Genomic DNA, 18696 nt, shown 5'->3' with positions numbered 1-18696 from the left:
ATCATGAAGGGTTTCAATAGAGTAAATAAGGAGAAACTGTTTCCAGTGGCAGGAGGGTGGGTAACCAGAGGATACAGATTTAAGGTGATTGGCAAAAGAACCAGAGGTAACAGGAGGAAATATTTTTTTATGCAGCGAGTTGTTGTGATCTGGAACGCGCTGCCTGAAAGGGCGGTGGAAGCAGATTCAATAGTAACTTTCAAAAGGGAATTGGATAAATACTTGAAGGGAAAAAAAAATACAGGGCTACGGGGAAAGGGCAGGGAAGTGGGTCTAATTGGAGAACTCTACCAAAGAGCCAGCACAGGCACGATGGGCCGAATGGCCTCCTTCTGTGCTGTATCGTTCTCTGATTCTATGAATCTTTCATCCCATCGGTCTAGACTAGACTAGATTTGAGCTCAAGTGAAAATTCAGTGTCTGACCCATTATATCATCCAGCTTCCAATTGTTTTTTTGTTGGCGAGGGGAGGACACAGTCTGTGGTTTGCTACTCACACAGCCGAGGCAAAAAAAAACAATTTCAACCTGACGCGCGTCACTCTTGGCTCAGTGATAGGACTCTCGCTTCTAGTTCATAGGTTCAAACCCCACTCCCGAACCAGAGCACGTAACCCAGGCCAACATTTCAATGCAGTTGCTGGCGGAGGGTCATCGACCTGAAACGTTGACTCTGTTTCTCTCTCTCTACAGATGCTGCCCGACTGGCTGAGCGTTCTCCCAGCATTTTCTGTTTTTATATTTCAATGTAGCAGTGAGGGAGTGAGAGGTGGAGCTGTCTACCGGATGCGCTGTTAAACCGAGGCTCCCGTCTACCATCTCAGACGGGCGAAAAGATCCCATTGCAGTATTTGAAGGCGAGCAGTAGTGTTGTCCTGATCAACATCAATCCTTCAAACCGGAAAAAAAAAGTGATCCTTCAACTTACTGTTGTATGTGGGACTTTGCTGTGTTGGCTGCTGCATTTGCCAAATAACAACACTGACTACATCTCAAAAATAATTCATTGGCTGGGAAGCACTTTGGGAGGCCCTGAAAATGTGAAAGGTGCTTTATAAATGGCCGTTCTTATATTCAGTCCTATTTATAGAACAGTTCAGGCTGAATATTCCTGTTCAAAGATTAAACGATGCATTTTGCCAGGTTTACAGCCCAGATTACATGCAGTCATCTCTTCCCTGGAGCATGTAAAATGAGTTACATAAGACGAGCTAAGGATGAAAAAAGGCTATTGGGTCCATCAAGACTCATCGCACTAAGAAGGGTTCGACCCGAAACGTCAACTCAAATTTCTCTCCACGGATGTTGCCTGACCTGCTGAGTTTTTCCAGCATTTTCTGTTGTTACCTCCCATTATAGCATCCAGACGCACCGTTAGTGTCTCTAATGTTCACTCATTCCTGCAATTCCCCGAATTATAGAAAGTTGAAGTATGAAAGCTGCGTGTCAAAAGTTTTTTTTGCACCCTACTGTTCTTGGTCTCCATGCAGCGCACACCATCTGACGTAAGAAAACTACTAGGCACTTGGTCTAAGCGTTAAACACCGCTTTAATCAACTGTTTTACAACATGGAGATCTAGTTGTGTTCTTCACTAATTCCTGTTAACGAATGTCCTGAGCAAGCTGGGCCCATGCCCGAGTATTTATACTCTCCCTGGACAGTGCCACCCGCAGGCCGCCCAGTATCATTTCATAAGTCATTTCCACATGAATGCCAAGATTCATGTCACCATCTGCGACAGAGAGGGCCGTGGCTTGTCCTCGGCCTCTGCCACAGTCTGTTGCTGGATGTGACAGTGGCCTCGAAATTCCTGGAGCCCCCCCCCCCCCCCACACACCACCGTCACTGGAAGTACACTGGGGCAAGGCTTCCACCTGCCACTCTGCCCCGGAAATGACGCTGTCCCAAATCCCAGGCCCAGGGTCATTTACATGAAGAGTCAACTGGCCTCTCCGTTTCTGGTGTCCCCTGGGTCTCCACCCTGTAGAAGGGCTGGGAATTTCCCAGTGGCAACTTGATCCTCCAGCCAAAGGAAGATTATTTTTTCAAAAAGAAATGCAATTTCACTTTTGACATTTCTGTAGTGGCAATTGTTAGTATTTTATCAACATACTCCCGGGGACCCTCTGTAAATACTGACACACTCCCGGGGACCCTCTGTAAATACTGACACTCTCCCGGGGACCCTCTGTAAATACTGACACTCTCCCAGGGACCCTCTGTAAATACTGACACTCTCCCGGGGACCCTCTGTAATTACTGACACTCTCCCGGGGTCCCTCTGTAAATACTGACACTCTCCCGGGGTCCCTCTGTAAATACTGACACTCTCCCGGGGACCCTCTGTAAATACTGACACACTCCCGGGGACCCTCTGTAAATACTGACACACTCCCGGGGACCCTCTGTAAATACTGACACTCTCCCGGGGACCCTCTGTAAATACTGACACTCTCCCGGGGTCCCTCTGTAAATACTGACACACTCCCGGGGACCCTCTGTAAATACTGACACTGTCCCGGGGACCCTCTGTAAATACTGACACTCTCCCGGGGACCCCCTGTAAATACTGACACTCTCCCGGGGACCCTCTGTAAATACTGACACTCTCCCAGGGACCCTCTGTAAATACTGACACTCTCCCGGGGACCCTCTGTAAATACTGACACTCTCCCGGGGACCCTCTGTAAATACTGACACTCTCCCGAGGATCCTCTGTAAATACTGACACTCTCCCGGGGACCCTCTGTAAATACTGACACTCTCCCGGGGACCCTCTGTAAATACTGACACTCTCCCGGGGACCCTCTGTAAATACTGACACTCTCCCGGGGACCCTCTGTAATTACTGACACTCTCCCGGGGACCCTCTGTAAATACTGACACTCTCCCGGGGACCCTCTGTAAATACTGACACTCTCCCGGGGACCCTCTGTAATTACTGACACTCTCCCGGGGACCCTCTGTAAATACTGACACTCTCCCGGGGACCCTCTGTAAATACTGACACTCTCCCGGGGACCCTCTGTAAATATTGACACTCTCCCAGGGACCCTCTGTAAATACTGACACTTTCCCGGGGACCCTCTGTAAATACTGACACTCTCCCGGGGACCCTCTGTAAATACTGACACTCTCCTGGGGACCCTCTGTAATTACTGACACTCTCCTGGGGACCCTCTGTAAATACTGACACTCTCCTGGGGACCCTCTGTAAATACTGACACTCTCCTGGGGACCCTCTGTAAATACTGACACTCTCCCGGGGACCCTCTGTAATTACTGACACTCTCCCGGGGACCCTCTGTAAATACTGACACTCTCCCGGGGACCCTCTGTAAATACTGACACTCTCCCGGGGACCCTCTGTAAATACTGACACTCTCCCGGGGACCCTCTGTAAATACTGACACTCTCCCGGGGACCCTCTGTAAATACTGACACTCTCCCGGGGACCCTCTGTAAATACTGACACTCTCCCGGGGACCCTCTGTAAATACTGACACTCTCCCGGGGACCCTCTGTAAATACTGACACTCTCCCGGGGACCCTCTGTAAATACTGACACTCTCCCGGGGACCCTCTGTAATTACTGACACTCTCCCGGGGACCCTCTGTAAATACTGACATTCTCCCGGGAACAATGTTCCTTTAATTTTTTTTGGCCTGCGCAGCTCCTTTAAGGGGCTGCGCAGACTATTTAAAATTCAGTTTTTCTATTTAAAAGCCGGCTCACCAGCTGCGGGGATCCTTCAGAGCGCTGCAGTTTAAAGGGAACTTTGCTTGGGGGACCCTCTATAAATACTGACAAACTCCCGGGGACGCTCTGTAACTACTAACACACTCCTGGGAATGTCCTGTAAATACTAACACACAACTAGGGGCCCTCTTAAGTACTGACACATTCCTGGGGACACCCTGCAAATGTTACTACACTCAGGTTGTCGTCGTACGTGTCTTCACACTGTTCCCTTTGGGGAACTGTATGAAGTGGTGGAAGGATTTCTGGCCGCGATTAACGCTCCTTCCGTGACCGTAACCATCTTCGTACCAGCCATTAGGGTGGTTAGTCCTATGGCGGGAGGGTTTTACGGGCTCCCACAACCCATACGAGGGGGGTTGGCCACCCACACCCACGGACGCAAGTATCCCGCTGGATGTCAACCCAGAATTTAGAGCCGGAGCTTCGACTCCACTTGCCGGGACTGTCTGGAGCGGGGTTCGAAACCCTACGCCTTCTGGCCCAGCAGCGTGGATGCTACCGCTACGCCAATGGCCCACTCCTACACTCAGGTAAAATACTGACACATTTATAGAGATCCACTGCAAATATTAACAGAGTCTTGGGGACCCCCTGTAAACAGGAACACACCCTTAGGGACTTCCTGCAAATATCAATACATTCCTGGGAGCCACCAATCCGAAAGAGGGCTTCATCTGGTCAATGGAAAACATTGCAGCAAAGGGTTTTATTCGTGTACAGCTACCGAAATAATGTTCCAGTAAGTCAAAGGATACAGCAAATGTTTTAGCCCTGAAAATAAATGAACAGAACCCTGTGATGCCAGGAACTCCCAACATCCTCCTGTGGGCTTCCTATGGTCAAGTGAACCCAGTTTTGAAAACCTATGATATATTCGTAAATACATAAACTACAAGGGGGAAAAAATCGCAGGGCTATGGGGGGGGGGGGGGGAAGAGCAGGGGAGTGTGGGACTAATTGGATAGCTCTTTGACACGATGGGCCAAATGGCCTCCTTCTGTGCTGTAAGAGTCTATAGATAGTTATGCAGCTGGATGTCCCTGTTGGTGATAATAACATTACCCATTAAAAGAAAGAGCTTACATTTGGTTAGTGCCTTTCACGTCCCCAGGATGTCCCAAAGTGCTTCACAGCCAATGAATTACGTTTGAAGTGTAATTAACTGTAGACAAACATAGCAGCCATTTGCACTCAGTTAGACTCCACAAAAGGGGCAAATTGAAAAGTTAATCTACGTTTCTATTGGCTGTGTTGGTTGGAGGGGGAAATGTTGGTTGGCCAGGACACTGGGAGAATCCATGCTCTTCTTTGAAAAGTTCCATTTTACATCCAACTGAGCCAATAGAACAGTGCCTCGGTTTAATGATTCATCTAAAAGGCAACTTTTCAATGCTGCGCTCCCTTAGTAAAGAAAGCAAGAAAGAACTTGCATTTCTATAGCGCCTTTCACAACCTCAGGACATCCCAAAGCGCTTTACAGCCACTGAAGTACTTTTGACTGTTGCAATGTGGGAAACGCGGCAGCCAATTTGCGCACAGCAAGCTCCCACAAACAGCGACGTGATAATAACCAGAGAATCTGTTATTAGTGATGTTGGTAGAGCGATAAATACTGGCCCCAGGACACCGGGGAGAACTCCACGCTGCTCTTCTTCGAAATAGTGGCCGTGGGATCTTTTACGTCCACCCGAGCGGGCAGACGGGGGCCCTCGGGTTTAACATCTCATCCGAGATACAGTACTGCATTAGACTGTCAGCCTAGATTATGTGCTCAAGTCCTGGAGTGGGGCTTGAGCACACTGTTAGGAATAAGTGGGTTAATCTCTCCCTTAAAATAGCCGAGCGAAGAGGAGTGTCCTACAAATACATTAAGCGTTTGGCCATTATTATCGACAACTGGCACTTTCCAACCTTACAGGAGGTTTATTTATTCCTCCGCTATGCCTCAGCCACGGGAAAAACAAATGAAAACCAGAAATGTTTTGTTAATCATATTCAGCCACAGTTAGTGGGAGCACAAATCTCCACATCAAACAGTACTTAGGTATGGATCTTCGCAGTCTTAAGGGAGCACTGACCTACCCTGGCTGCTGCTGCTGCCCCCAAAGAGTCGCAATACAGTAGTGGGAAAGATCTGTTTTACTGACATTACAATCCCATAAACACTTCTTCAAGGAGAACTCCGTAATGGCTTTTCAAAATGTCCTAATAATAATCTGATATATGGGGGGAGCAGGCAGGGATGACTTCGTTTAATGCTGATAGTGCCCAGCCTCACCTTGAAAATGACTAAAACCCAGAGCTGGAACATTAGCCCATAAATTCAGCCATCGTAAATACTCACTAGAGCTGCCTGTGAGTGCAGCAGATGTGACGTTGCTGGGTAAAGGCTCTGTGCCTGCAGTGTGAGCCTCGGTGAGGACTCAGTCACGTCCTTCCAGATGATAATGCTGCATCCTGTCACAGACTTACAGAGCTGGTTAGAATCTAGGGCTCGGCACCGTCGCTGCTGGCAGAGTGCTGGCACTGTGCGGGCACTGACCCAGATACTCGCAACAGCAGTTACGTTGTCTAGAGAGGCTTTGTTTACCCAGTCAAGTTTCTTTTGTGAGCGTCTGTCTGACTTCAGACTCGTAGAATGATACAGCACAGAATGAGGCCATTCAGCCCATCGTGCCTGATCGCATCTTTGAAAGAGCTATCCAATTATTCCCACTCCCCATAGCCCTGCAAATGTTTCCCCTGCAGCCGTTTATCCAATTCCTTTTTGAATGTTACTATTCAATCTGCTCCCTTCACCCTCTCAGGCAGATCACGGCAACTCGCTCTCGTTCTCCTCATCTCCCCTCTGGTTCTGCTGCCAATTACCTTAAAATTACCTTTGCAAGTACAGTATTAGAAAGGCTAAAGGGCACAGCCCTTGAATGGGCTTCATTCTCTTCACCTCCCCCGCCGTTTCCCTCCTCTCATCTCCAGAAGGCTCTGACTCCACAAATGCGAGCTACTCTAAATACCACAGTGTCCAATCTGCACGTGGGCACCTAGACCGTGGGTGCGGGCAGTCTATTTGACCTGCGGGGCAGAGGTACCACCGTCCATGCCTGGTACCCACACCCGAACACGTTCCAATAGGAATATCTGGATAGAAAAAGAAAGACTTACATTTCTATAGCGCCTTTCACAAACTCAGGACGTCCCAAAGCGCTTTACAGCCAATGAAGTACTTTCGAAGTGTAGTCACTGTTGTAATGTAGGAAACGCGGCAGCCAATTTTGCGCACAGCAAGCTCCCACATACAGCAATGTGATAATGACCAGATAATCTGTTTTAGTGATGTTGGTTGAGGGATAAAGATTGGCCAGGACATCGTGGATAACTTCCCACCTCTTTTACGAAATAGTGCCGTGGGATCTTTTACATCCACCTGAGAGAGCAGACGGGGCCTCGGTTTAACGTCTCATCCGAAAAAGGGTTCCATCCAACAGTGCAGCACCAGGAGTGTCAGGGTAGAATTTTGTGCTCAAGTCTCTGGAGTGGGACTTGAACCCACAACCTTCTGACTCAGAAGCGAGAGCGCTGCCCACTGAGCCACAGCTGACACTAGTGAGCAGGAGCAAGGTCCCAAATGATTACCGAGTATTTACAGCACAGAAACAGGCCATTCGGCCCTACAGCTCCGTGCCGGTGTTTAGGCTCCACACCAGCCTCCTCCCACCCCTCTTCATCTCACCCCATCAAAATATCCCTCTATTCCTTTCTCCCTCGTGTGTTTATCTAGCCTCCCCTTAAATGCATCTTTCCTCTCCTGCATTCTGGTCATTCGTGATAACCCAACTAACCCTCCAGCTCAGATTAATCACCTCAGCACAGAACAGGGATCGAACCTGGGACCTTCATGCCTATATGGTTCAGCATCCACTAACCAGCGCTTGTATCTACTAAGCCATCGGGGGCCTCTATTTTAGCAATATTTTTCTTGTGTTATTGGACACTACCCCCTCCTCCACGTCCAGCCCACCGCCTCTCATCCAGTTACACTACAGAATGTAGCACTAGATGCAAATACACAGACACTTACAAATCTCAGCGCAACAACTTGCATTTATACAGCACCTTTAACATAGTAAAACCTCCCAAGGCACTTCACAGGAGCTTTATCAAATAGAATTTGACAATGTGCCACATGAAGTGATATTAGGTAGGTTTTAAGGAGAGTCTTAAAGGAGGAGGGAGAGGTGGAGAGGTTTACGGAGGACATTCCAGAGCTTTGGGCCCAGGCGGCTGAAGGCACGGCCGCCAGTGGCGGAACGGTGAAATCGGGGGATGCGCAAGAGGCCAGAATTGGAGGGGTGCAGAGATCTGGGAGGGTTGTGGGGCTGGAGGAGGTTACAGAGATAGGGAGGGGGGAAAGATAAGTAAGAAACAGCAGGCTAAGGCTTTCAAAAGATCACAAGACACAGTCCTGGGCGAGTGGAGATCAGAGCTCTGGCTCTGAATTCTGGGTTGACATTCAGCGGAAGATACCTGTGACTAGTGGGTGGGTGTGCCCCCCTCTCCCCCTCTCATCGTACGGATTATGAGAGCCCATAGCACCCTCCCACCCGTATTGGACTAACCCCCCCCACCCCAATCGGCTGGTATAAAAAGATGGTTATGGCCACGGAAGGAGCATGCACGCCACGGCCTGTTAATCAAACCACTGCTTCACACTATTCTCCAAAGGGAAGAGCGTGAAGATACGGAAACAGCAAGCTCTCCTGTCACACCTCAGCGACTGTTCCTTTCTTGCTTTCCTCTCTTCTGTCAAGTGCCTCGGGACGCTTTCTCCGTTAAAGCCACTGCAGAAATGCAAGTGTTGCTGGAAGTAGATTCCAAGTGACAATAAACCCCTTGTGTAAAGAAAGGACTGCCGGACATCAAGTCTTGAATTTGCCTTTCGCCAGTTTGAACCTGTGTCCATTCCCCCCACCCCCGCTGTGCTGCCGTCACAGTTTTGTTTGAATGTTTTAGATGTAGTTATTCTGTCTGTTGCTATAGGAACTGAGCTCCACTGCTGAATTCTCCTCGGGGGATCCAGTTCACAGAAATGGCCGTGTCAGTGATTGCAGTGTCTTGGACACGAGAGAGAGAGAGAGAAACACGGGCCAGACAGGTCTCCGGGTTTTGATCCCCCCATTCTGCACCGAGTTAGCTGACCTATAAGGGATAAGCCAGTTAGGGCTGAGATGAGGAGGAATTTCTTCACCCAGAGAGTGGTGAACCTGTGGAATTCTCTACCACAGAAGGCAGTAGAGGCCAATTCATTAAATCTATTCAAGAAGGAGTTAGATATATTTCTTAAGGCTAAAGGGATCAAGGGATATGGAGAGAAAGCAGGGACAGGGTACTGAATTTGGATGATCGGCCATGATCTCATTAGTGGCGGAACAGACTCGAGGGGCCGAATGGCCTACTCCTGCTCCTATCTTCTATGCTTCTATGACCATAGCTGGGGCAGTGGTAGGGACAGTGACCGTAGCACCTCCCCTGGGTTAGGGAGGTTAACATCAGCCGGGGGGGGGAGGGGGGATGGTCCTACCCCAGATCGCTGCCCAGTGACCCCTCTTAGCAGAAAGCCTGGTGGGATAGTGGCAGAGGACAGCATCAGGTTCAGCTGTGATGCTCCCTGCAGTCAAATAGCCGTCCGGCACGCAAGAATAAGTGCTTCATGGGTGAGGTACTGCATGAGGCAGAGAGGACCTGTGGGAAGGAGGGAGGAGGACAGTAGGAGTATGTTTGTGTGTGTGCTAGGCCGATGTAGCAGAGCCTGGTCTCCAATCATCTTGGATCCCCTTGCCATTGGACCAAGACCTTGCTCTGTCAAGCCCGTGTGGTAGCTGGTGTGCAACGGCCACCCCACGTCAAAATAATTCACTCACAGGCATCTTCCACCCTTTAAAATGAAGTTCGGGACCTGGAACGTCAGGACACTCATGGACAACCCCAACAGCGACAGAGACTGTAGGTCCCGCATTGGACTCACCAGTCACCCGAGAACTCATTTTTAGTGTGGAAGCAAGTCATCCTCGGTTCCGAGGGACTGCCTAAGAAGAAGAAGACTGCATGACGACTAACAAGTAGAATCCTATTCCAGCCTGCGGGAGGGGAAGAGTACTGTGATCACAATTACACAATTACGTTTTACAGGGCAAGCTGTTTGTGGCCAATTCAGGAATTAAGCCAACGAGAGTTGCTGGTCCCCACTCCCCACTGGGCCAGGCGACATCGCCCTTTTAAATACAACTAAAATTCTGGCAAACTATTTGTTAAACTGTGACTTCAGGTTAGCAGCAACTATTACCGTCAGATACGTGATAAATGGAAGGGTCCAGGTTGCAAACGAAGGCTCCTAGTATTAATTAGCCTCAAAAATAGTAAAATACGGAAGTCAATCTATCACACAGAAACAGGCTGGAATTATAAACAGCTGGATCAGGAAACAAGTAAGAAAAACAACTGGGAAGACATCAGATGTTATATAATATGCATATTATAGATCAACAACACTTGTATTTATATAGCGCCTTTAACGTAGTAAGACGTCCCAAGGTGCTTCACAGGAGCGTAATCAGGCAAAATTTGACACCGAGCCACATAAGGAGATATTAGGACAGATGACCAAAAACTTGGTCAAAAAGGTAGGTTTTAAGGAGTGTCTTAAAGGAGGAGAGAGAGGCGGAGAGGTTTAGGGAGGGAATTCCAGAGCTTAGGGCCTCGGCAGCTGAAGGCACGACCGCCAATGGTGGAGCGATGAAAATCAGCGATGCGCAAGAGGCCAGAATTGGAGGAGCGCAGAAATCTCAGAGGGTTGTGGGGCTGGAGGAGGTTACAGAGATAGGGAGGGGGGCGAGGCCATGGAGGGATTTGAAAACAAGGTTGGAGAATTTTTAAATTGAGGCGTTGCCAGATTGGGAGCCAATTAGAAGCATTCGGAGAGACTCTCAGCAACCTTGCCTGCTTCCAATAAGCTGGCAGAGATCAAAACAAATCACCAAAACGTCCTCTCCTCGATACCAACAAGGCTCATTCTATGGGGCAGAGGAGCCAAGGGATCTCGGGGTACAGATTCACAAATCATTATAAGTAGCAATGCAGGTTAACAAGGCCATAAAAAATGCAAACAAAGCACTGGGGTTCATTTCTAGAGGGACAGCATTGAAAAGTGGAGAAGTTATGTTAAACTTGCATAGAATCTTGGTTAGACCACACTGGAGTATGGTGAACAGTTCTGGTCTCTACATTATTAAAAGGATATAGAGGCACTAGAAAAAAGGTGCAAAAAAGATTTACAAGGATGATACCAGTACTGAGAGGTTGTACCTATCAGGAAAGATTGAACAGGCTGGGGCTCTTTCCTCCATGATGTGCCTCAATGAATCCGAGACTCGACGTTAACGGAGCAAAGCAAGGCTTTTATTAACTCAGAAAGTAATACACATTGGAGAAGTGTCTCTCATCCAGAGATCTGCTGTACTGCTGTGAGACACGCTGGGGCTTGCTTAAGTAGGGGCCAGGTATGGGCGGAGCCCTACACACAATACAATACAGGTAAGGAAATGAAACTGAAACTAAACTAAACACAGGGAATACAGTGCCTGATGAATGGCATATTTCATCACACTCCAGAAAAGAGAAGGCTGAGGGGTGACCTGATAGAGGTCTTTAACATTATGAAGGGGTTTGATAGGGTAGATGTAGAGGAGGTGTTTTCACTTGTGGGGCAGACCAGAACTAGGGGCCATAAATATAAGATAGTCACTAATAAATCCAATTGGTAATGCAGGAGAAGCTTCTTTACCCAGAGAGTGGTGAGAATGTGGAACTCGCTACCACAGGGAGTGGTTGAGGCGAATAGCACAGATGCATTTAAGGGGAGGCTAGATAAGCACATGAGGGAGAAGGGAATAGAGGGTTATGTTGATGGGGAGAGATGAAGAGGGATGGGAGGGGGAGGCTCGTGTGGAGCATAAACACCGGCACGGACCAGTTGGGCCGAATGGCCTGTTTCTGTGCTGTAAAATTCGATGTGATTCTGTGTCATGACCGCGCGCTACCAGCAGGGGGCCTCGCCCCACCGAGGGCGCACGTATCGGGCAATCGGTGGCACACTGCGCCCGCGATCTCCCGGTATGTGCAGCCAGTTCCCCAAGGTTCCCACGCTGGCCGTGCGCATTCGTAACGTGGCCCTCCCAGCTCACCCTGCACAGCAACTGAAGGGCACGCATCGATGAGCTAAAGAAGCCTAGACTGTACCAGCAGGTTTTAGTATATATATATATATATGTAAATATACAGGGCACTCTCTTTTTACCGGCACCTAAGTAACCGGAAATCTCTCTTAACCGGCAAAATGCAGGAGTAGGTTCAGGTAAGTTTTACTTCATATTAGTGGCCGTGTAACTGGGGTTCCTGGATCTGTTGCCATGCAACAGGGACGCCTGGATCTGTGGCCGTGTATGGGGCTCTCATACCTTGGTAAGTATACCTCTCTGTAATCTGGACTTTTTGATCAACCGGCACCACGCCGGTCCCATCGGTGCTGGATAAAAGAGTTTCCTGTATTCTGCTCTGCCACTTTAGGGTCTCTGCTTTCTCCTGAAGGCACTGACTCCTTTGCTGGGCCACTGCATCACAGGCGTCTGGCCCCGTGCCCGACTGGGACTCGTTCACATGCGGGTCTGCAGGCTCCCGACCGTGGCGGTGGGGGCAATCACAGCTGGGCACCATCCCCCTCCTTACTTGATGCCCACAGGCTGGCACCTCTCAGCAGGAAGCGGGACCTCGAGCTTATTTCCCTCTCTAACCCGCCAGCCCTGTAGATGCTAACCACTGCCTCGGCTGAGATGGGCTAAATCAGCGCAGAGCGGGGGAGATTGAATCCTGGATCTTCCTGATCTAGACGGCTGAATTCCACCTCTGTTTAAGATATGTATTTGCATGCACCATAAAACCTGGTTAATGAGTCGCCACTAAGTGACATCACAGCTGCACATTAGATAACAATTACCAGTGTATAATTTACATCGTCACATATTGAGAGCTTAAAAATACACAATTAATAGAAAATTGTACACCATATTTTATATCGCACATTCTGTCCATCGTATATTTTTTTAAATGCTCAAGTCTCTGGCACTGTCCGCTACAATGCATGTGTCACCCTTTGTAACAGTCACTAAGCCAGCTTAAAAGTGAGAAAGTCAAGCAATTCATTCTAGGTTCTTCTGACCTGCAGCCTGAAATTTACAAGAGATTTGCGTCATCGCCAGTAGATCTCAGCAATTTACAGGCAGCTACAGACCCGTAATAAACATTGCCTGCTCAGTGACCCTAAAGGAACAGGCTAAGTTAGCATCCAAACATCACACCCCAGGCTACACATGAGCAACGACAGGGGAGATACAATCCATAGCCTCAAACAGCACAGAAGGAGGCCATTCGGCCCACCGCGCCTCTTTGAAAGAGCTATCCAATTAGTCCCACTCCCCCGCTCTTTCCCCTTAGCCCTGCAAAATATTCCCCTTCAAATGTTTATCCAATTCCCCTTTGAAAGTTACTATTGAATCTGCTTCCGCCACCCTTTCAGGCAGCGCATTCCAGATCACAACAACTCGCTGCGTAAAAAACATTCTCCTCATCTCCCCCTCTGGTTATTTTCCCAATTATCTTAAATCTGTGTCCTCTGGTTACCGACCCTCCCGTCAGTGGAAACAGTTTCTCCCTATCTACTCTATTAAAACCCTTCATATCTGCTCGTTTATTGTTCTCACTATTGCATCTTCCATTGTGTTGTGTGCGGGCCAGTGAGTGGAGGCCCGGGATCGAGCAGGAGGAGGGGATTGCAGCCGGGCGCAGGTTAAAGTGACAGGCAAGGGTCAACGCCCATGAGACGGCACGAGACCCAGGGACCGAGTGCAAGGATACCGTTGAGGTGGCAATGTGGTCAGGAAGTCGAAGGGTTGAGAAGGAAAGAAGCAAGAGGTCGTTCAGCTAAATTAGAAACTCCCTCTTTGTGCTTCTGTGTTTTCTGGGCTGGCTGTGGACATTGAAACACTGAACTGTAATGGAAGCTGAAAGGGAGACAGAAAGATAGATGGGCTGATAAAGAGACAGAGATAGATAGACAGTTAGATAGATAGACAGATAGATAAATAGACAGGCACGGAGCCAGAGAGGCAGATAGATAGATGAATATAGGTATAGAGAGAGGGATTGCCAGACAGACAGACAGACAGATAGATAGATAGATAGTTAGACAGACAGAGAGAGAGACAGACAGACAGACAGAGAGACAGACAGACAGACAGAGAGACAGACAGAGAGACAGACAGACAGACAGATAGATAGATAGATAGTTAGACAGACAGAGAGAGAGACAGACAGACAGACAGAGAGACAGACAGACAGAGAGACAAGCAGTTCAGATACCATTGAATTTGCTGTCTTTATGCTACCAGTGTGGCAATTATGACAGCTAAAATATTAACCAGAAATATATTGCTTAATAGCTCTATAAGTAGCACCCCCAGGTGCACACACTATGAAAAGTTGCAATATTGTATTAGTTGCGCATATAATGTAAGTCAGGAAATACATGCATACATGTGTATAAAGTGTGAACGACACTTGATAGACAGCGAGATATCTTCAAGCATAAAACAAGTGTCCTCTTTTTATTAATCCACACCCTTACTAATCCTGTAAACCGCAGGCCATTTGTCAACTACAACCTGGCGAGTTTTTTAAATGAAACTTTTGGGCGGAAGTAAAAGTGGGCCACACCTTAGATCAGCGCTGCTTCTGAAATGGCAGTGAACAGCAATGGCTGCTGACAGATAGGCTCCTCTGCTCTGGGCCCAGGCAACCCGCCCTGTGTGCGGTGTACAGGTACAGGGGCTGACATAAGAAAACTACTAGGCACTTGGTCAGAGTATTAAACAAGGCTTTAATCGACTGTTTCACAACATGGAAGTCTAGTTATCCTTCACTAGTTCCTGTTTACAAAATGTCCCTGAGCAAGCTGGGCCCATGCCCGAGTATTTATACTCTCCCTGGACAGCGCCACCAGCAGGCTGCCCAGTATATTTCATAAGTCATTTCTACACGAATGGCACGATTTATGTCAGGAGCTAATACCAAAATAGACAAAGTGTGGAAGAAAGACTCGCATACACATAGCTCCTCATTACAGCTCTCAGAAATGTCTCAAAGTGCTTTACTTACAGTGACTGGGACATAGGCAAACATGGTGGTCATTTTTGCACACAGCAAGATCCCTTAAACAAAAATTGAGATGAATGTCCAGTTAATCTCTATTTGGCTGCGCTGGTCAAGGGAGGAAGTTTGGCCAAGGAGAACTCTCCTGCTCTTCTTCGAAAAGTGCCGTGGGATCTTTAACATCCACCTGACCCACTGGAACGGGCAGATGGTTTATCGTCTCGTAGCAGACTAACTCAGAGTGAATTAATTGTCGCTTTTTACCTTGCACATACTGACATCACCTATAATGCATTACACACGGACCAGGGGGTCAACGAACCAAGCATGTCTCATTGAAAGGAATTGATACAGCAGATCGAGAGGAACTTTCCCGCTGGTGGGGGGGGGTCTGGGACAAGGGGACATCACCTTAAAATCAGAGCGGGGCCATTCAGGAGAAAAGTTAGGAGACACTTCTTCACACAGAGGGTGGTCGTCGTTGTATGTGCCTTCATACTGTTCCCTTTGGGGAGCTGTATGAAGTGGTGGAAGGATTTCTGGCCCCGAGAGGGTGGTAGAAGTGTGGAACTCTCTTCCACAGAAAGCATTCGACGCTAGCTCAACGAATAATTTTAAATCTGAGATCGATAGATGTTTGCTAGCCAAGGGTATTAAGGGATATGGAGCCAAGGCAGGTAAATGGAGTTTGGATACAGATCAACCATGATCTCACTGAATGGCGGAACAGGGTCAGGGGGCTGAATGGCCTCCTCCTGTTCCCATGTTCTTAAAGGTTGAGCCTATACTCATTGGAGTTTAGAAGAATGAGAGGCAATCTTATTGAAACAAATAAGATTCTGAGAGGGCTCGACAAGGTAGATACAGAGAGGATGTTTCCCCTCGTGGGGAAATCTAGAACTCGGGGGGCATAGTTTCAAAATATAGGGTCGCCCTTTTAGAACTGAGATGAGGAGGAATTTCTTCTCTCAGAGGGTCGATAACCTGTGGAATTCTCTGCCCCAGAAATCCGTGGAGGCTGGGTCATTAAATACATTTAAGGTGGAAATAGACAGATTTTTACAAGATAAGGGAGTGAAGGGTTATGGGGAGCGGGCAGGGAAGTGGCTTTGAGCCCAAGATCAGCCATGATCTTATTGAATGGCGGAGCAGGCTCGAGGGGGCCAAGTGGCCTATTCCTGCTCTTATTTCTTATGTTCTTATGTTCCACAGCACCAGCACTCATAGGGGGAAAAATTCAGTTGTTTGCGCCTCCCGTTAGTGCCTTAAGAGGGCGCTAATGGGGCACAAAGCAACTAGCGCCCGTGGGCAGCGATGTTTGCGCCGCTCGCAAAATTAACTAGACATTTTGCGGCGACGCTAAACACTACCGCCACGATCTCCCGCGCCGGCAGATCGGGACATCAGTCGAGCGCGCAATGCCCCGGACCGGATATTGAGTGGCGCCCCCTGCCTTACCGCCTGCCGCTAGCAACGACAGGTTGAGGGGAGCATTATGCAGTCGGGAAGGGACTGGGGGGAGCGCTGTTTAAAGGCGACCGCTTCCTGCCTTTTTTTGTTGGTGACATTTTTGCACCACACATTCTGAGAGAGAGAGAGAGACTTCTGGAGAGATTCAACGCTGTGTGAAGGAGTTTTGGGTACTGAGCAGCACTTTGCAGGTTCATTTTGATTTGCCCTTCCTTGCTTCGCCAGCGCTCTGAGGTAGCGCCTCGCTCCTCGGCCTTTGCGCCTTAAGACAGGTGTGAAGCGCCTGATTTAGCGCTCCAATCACCTCCAGGGGCGATAAAAGCCAAGTTTGCCATCGGAGGTGATAATTAGCGCCAGGCGCTAAACTTTGCGCACGGCCGATAATGGCGCCCCAAAACGGGGCGATACAGAATTTCTCCCCCATATCGTTTGAAGATGAGGCACGGTTCACCTCCTTCAATAACAGAAAATGCCGGAATCGCACGGCAGGCTGATCAGCATCCGGCACCTGAAAGAGGAAACCAGGGCCCCTCGCCGAGAACGTTAACTTACCTTTCGCGTTCAGGTGCTGATTGATTCCCCCCCCCCTCCCCGCAAGCAGCGGCGCAGAATCGATGGGCCGAATGGCCTCCTTCTGTGCTGGACTATTCTTTGATTCACAGGGTTTTTTGTCTTGTAATGTCTACTGTTTACATCCACTTTATGAAGAAATCCCTGCCCTCCCCGGTTGTGAATCCAAGACAATAAAAAACACAAGAGCAAAAATAAATATATACTGTATTATATATATATATTTATTTATATATAGCAATACAAAACTTTTGGTAAAAAATCAATTCCCCAACAGTTTAATACATTCCCTGCTGTATTAGGGGATGATATCAAGCTAGTTAAAGCAACCCTCCTTATCTCCTGGGTCTCAACCAGCCCTGGGCAGAAAAGAAAACAGTTTGTCATTTTCCCATCTCTTTGTGCTTTGCCTCTAGCTACTGAAGATAAGAAGTTTAAGACGGCAGAAGTGAAGCGCTCATGCGAAGGGGAAGGGGAGGCGGGGAGGGGGGGGAGTGGTGGGGGGGATATGGCATTCTGCTGATGTGCAGAGCTTTCTAAAAGCCAGATCTGCTTATAAGCTTTTACCCAAAGAAGACTCATTATGGAGACATGCCAAAAGACTTCAATGTGGCGCTGGCTCGTCTCCTGACAGTAGAGTATGCCAAAGGCACACTACACTCTGGAAGCAAAGAGAAAAAGGAAAAAAAAAATCAACGGAAAACATTTCAGCACCATCTTCAGATGGAGATTGCAGCCCCATCACGTATCACGGCTGCATTTATTCCTGTTATTTATCTTTTAGAGGGAAATTCTGGGAAGTAAACCGAAGCTTCCCTCAATCATCTTCCTTCCGGGAATTAAAATCAGAGTCCGCCGCTGCTTAAATCTTTTCTCAAATTCTTCCCACTGAACCCTGCTCCATGCTGGAAGCAGCCATTTTGCCAGCGTTCAGCATCTGATTTCATTAGCGGTGTGATTGGGTCGCGCAACCCTTTCCCCTCTCACACGCGCGAACATGATAATTTAGGCCAATGATTCATCGTGAAAGGAAGATTTGGATTTTATACAGCCCCCTTATCACAGCTCTCGGAACTGTCTCTCACAGTGCCTCACCTACACGGTGACAGTGGGTATCTGGGCAAATGTGGCAGCCATTTTGTGCACAGTAAGATTTACAAAACACCAATGAGGTGAATGATCAATTCATCTGCCCGAGGGGCAAAATGTTGATCAGGACCAACGCCCAGATCTTCTAATAGTCGTAGGATCTTGAGCCTCTAGCTTACTCAGTGGACTGGGCCTCAGCTTAATTAATCATCTAATGGATGGCACCTCTGACAATGCAGCACTCCCTCAATACTTGCAGCGGAGTGCCAGTCGAGATTAATACCTGCTGAAGTTCCTGGTGCAGAGCTTGGACCCACAATTTTCCAAAAAAAGAGGCAAGGAAACTATCAGCCAAGCTGACGTTACATGGCAAATCCAGAGAGAGTCAAAAAATTTGGTCCAGGTTTGTAGGGACAAAAAATGATTAAATTGTGTTTGCAGTTGAGATCCAGGTAAATGAACTGGGGGAAAAAATCTGATCGTAATTGTCATAAATCGCAACTTCTACAAGAAGTAACTCAGGAAGTACTACTGAACAGCCAGCTG

The 18696-nt window shown here is 48.3% G+C and overlaps 1 protein-coding gene across 7 annotated transcripts in view; it reads right to left on the bottom strand.

Moving 5' to 3' along the window:
- Nucleotides 1-18696, bottom strand: part of LOC147108053 (CUGBP Elav-like family member 4) — a 520783-nt gene that overhangs the window by 260202 nt on the left and 241885 nt on the right. The window contains exon 1 of one of the 7 annotated variants that reach the window (XM_086004507.1): nucleotides 6110-6471. The exons of the other annotated variants lie outside the window; for them this stretch is intronic. The gene's annotated coding sequence lies outside the window, so the exon portion shown is untranslated. Of the gene's footprint in view, nucleotides 1-6109; nucleotides 6472-18696 lie in introns of those variants that run through there. 7 annotated transcript variants of the gene reach the window in all.

This window comes from Somniosus microcephalus, chromosome 13 (assembly GCF_052327205.1).
Source record: "Somniosus microcephalus isolate GS21.2 chromosome 13, FLI_Smic_1.0, whole genome shotgun sequence".
NCBI classification, from domain to species: domain Eukaryota; kingdom Metazoa; phylum Chordata; class Chondrichthyes; order Squaliformes; family Somniosidae; genus Somniosus; species Somniosus microcephalus.
Note: the sequence above shows the minus strand (reverse complement) of the source record. Positions and strands in the feature narration are given on the sequence as shown.